Source organism: Stegodyphus dumicola, chromosome 5 (genome assembly GCF_044657685.1).
Source record: "Stegodyphus dumicola isolate Sdum_Otavi_A_Nest chromosome 5, ASM4465768v1".
Taxonomy (NCBI): Eukaryota; Metazoa; Arthropoda; class Arachnida; order Araneae; family Eresidae; genus Stegodyphus; species Stegodyphus dumicola.
Window position 1 is genome coordinate 208,061,059 of NC_140772.1, and position 3,461 is coordinate 208,064,519.

The window sequence follows — 3,461 nt, forward strand, 5'->3', positions numbered from 1 at the left end:
TGGTGTTGTTGAAAATTTGAAATTATATTTAAACTTGTTATGAAGTACAAGACATTCAAGATTAAGATATAATAACATACCGAACAAGTATTAATTTAGAAGTCAAACAACAAAAATCAACATTACATTTCAAATTAAAACTTTAAATTTAAATTTTAAATATAATGCTGGTTTTTGTTGTTTGACTTCTAAATTAATATCAGACATTCATTTAGGTAATTAATTTTCAATTTCATAATTTAAATTTGTAATCAAAGCATAGAGGATCCCAGATAACAGTAAACATTATTTTATTAACTGGTATATTCGTTTTTAAAATTTTATAAATCTGCTGTTAAAAATATGTGAAATAAATGTAGTGGTATGAAGAAGATCACTAGCATTGAAACTAAAATGGCCATCTGATGCTGCGTCAAAAACTATAACGTAAGAGGACTTTTTATCCTATTAGTTGGTCTCAAATATTGACTAAATTCAAACATAGTACAAAGTCATCGGGAAAATCCAGACTCATCGGGATTTTCGCAATTCCGGAGTTGGAGATTTTTCCAGATATTAGATTATGAGTTTAAATCTAGTAAGGTGACATGTAGAAATTATAAAATTAAAAATATGAAATAAAAAAATTTCCAAAACGTTTCAGATTTTAAATAACATCCAAAGGGGCCTTTTTTTTTTAACATTTTGTGTGTTACCTTTATTTATTAAATATGATGTTCTTCACACTTAAACTATAAAATTCAGTTCAAGACCAATATCACAAAATAATTTTAAATTGAGCATATCTTTAGAATTTCCGATACACAGTCTCGCACCCTGAAGATAAAAATGTTTTTTCTGAACAACATTGCCATTGCTCGCTTTGAAATCCTTGAGTTTGTTAATCAAAAATTCGTTAAAGTTTTACAAAATATGAAATCGATAATAAAACGGATTTCAAATTTGGCTTTTCAGATGCCCATATTCGCAGTAGGATTACGTCATTCAAAATTTGATGGCTCTAGGTACTGCTGTTTTATCACAATGCGAGAAACATACATACATTTACGCAGATTCTTTATTATTTAATGTCTTCAAATATAAAATAGGGCGATAATATTTGGTGGCAACAGTTTGAGAAGGCAAACGAACATTCAGAGTGATTTGATGCAAAATTGCAAAATGAAAACTAATAGTCCCTCAGATAAAAAGCACCATTCAACTAAATGAAGCATTTATTATGAAAGAAATGAAAATTTACCAAAAAGGGGGGGCTCAATATTTATTTGTTTGTTTTATTGAACATTTATTTAATGTAAGTTATTTCATGTGCCTCATTTTTGTACTAGTATTCTGTGTTTAATTCTATAGAAAAACATAATTTCTGGTTGAATAATCAATCTGTTGGTGGTAATAACAAAGTTCCATTGTTCAAGTTTTGTAATTGCCGCATTGAGAATTCCCACTAATTGTCAATCAAAATTTTTTCCTTCTCAGCAACCTCTCTGTCACTTTCTTCACCATCAGTAGTGATATTTTACAGATTTGTAACTATACTACAGATTTTGTCGTTCGTTAGTTGATTGGTGTCATATCAATGTAAAACTTTGTCATTAGCTGAATTACTTGTTTTGACTTCAAAACTCTAATTTTAATTGAAATTTTTTTTTATCAGTATTTGGTATTTTAAATCTATATTTTGGCTGTGCCACGAATTGAGAACTGAATTGATTCAATGAGAAATATATCTCTAATGAAATTCGAGGAAATAAGTTTAAATGAAGAAAAACAATTCCTTTCCCCCCCCCCCCCCGAAGAATCCTTAATGAGGAAGACTCAAAGCAAACCTGAGAAAAGCTGTTGATCTTTTGTATTTTGTAGAGTTTCTTGGCTAGTTCAGCCCATTTTCAGAAATGTTTGCATCGTAAATACGATGGTTCTTTCACGGTTTGCCTTAATTAATCAATTTATCATTCCTCTTTAGAAGTGTATTTACTGATGCTTTCATTTCTCGGTTAAAAACATAATGTGCATTTCTGTTAGTGAAATGACATGTTGCAATCATGTTTTAGATGTGGAAATCTATTTAATAATATTGTAGGCAGTGTATGCTAAGTTCATAATACACCAGAATGTAAGCATAACTCTGAACTAAAGAGTTTCAAATTCATTAATTGCTAAATACTGAATATTACACACAGGCACAAAAAAAAATTCATTTTTAGTGAACATACGATGAACATTTTTTAAATGTAACTTTCTCTGAAGAATTTTTAATTACAGACATAATCTTAATATATACATATATATATATATATATATAATTAACAAGCAAGGTAGTTAGTACAATACCGTAAGGCCAATTTGGTCTAAATAATTTTTTTGTGCAATATGCTGCAAAATTAAAGGTATGAGTAATTGTAGAAGGCTCGCCAAAAAGTTACCAGGAGCTGTGGCTCCAAGAAAAGTTCAACACATTTCTTTAAAAAACAATGTCATTGAAAGGTGAAAAGTTATGCTACATGTTAAATTAAACACAGTAAAATACTAATCTTTGGAAACTAGGTAACGGCAAGAAATACAGTAAAATCCAATCGATGTGACAAGTGGAAAGTTAAAACATAGAAAAACCAATGCCTGGTACAAGTAAAACATAAAAAAAACATAAACATATAAAAATACAAAGCGGAAAATGGTAAATTAGCTTAACCCGAAGTTTAACCTGGCTTTTCAAGGGAAATTTCTAGCTGAACTTCGAATCAAGCTAACTGTATTACATGTTTCGCCGAAACAGACAATTGAAACTTTTGCGTTACAAATTTTAATTAAATAGACGAATTGTCTTCGAAAATTTATTAGTCTCAATTCTCTGTTCTAATTTCCTTATATATATTTTTTAGTTTAAACTGAATAATTCAGTTATATTCCTATGCATATGATTTCTGTTTTTTTTTTTTTTAAACTATGTCATTGATATAAATTGAAATTCAGTTTTAGAATCTGTCTAAATTTACAAATGTGAAAGTAAATCTCATAGCGAGTACACAAAAGTACATTCATATATATATTACGAAGAAAAGGTTATTGTAAAGGTACAAATGGGAGTAGTAAAATTATTTATAAAATGAAAATATTTTGGTTAGTAATATAATAGTGCTACTTATGAATGCAATAGGGATATAATAATGTAAATAAGTTCAAAAATTAGTTTCTTCCATTTCTTCTACTTGGGTGAAAGAAACAGTTCTTTCACACAATTTTTTTGCTATGGAAGAAATTTGCCTACCCTGCTTTGTGAAGACATTCTCCTGGGTTTTAGTTTATTAACAGGAATGCCATTTAAGCTAAAGACATTCAGCTGCACATAACGTAAGACTGTGTATGCTCTCTAAAGATTAGTTATGCTTAATAGAACTAAATCTCAAAGTTTAAGTATATTTATCTATTTTATAAAGTTTGTGAGTTTAGAAATGGAAAAAAAA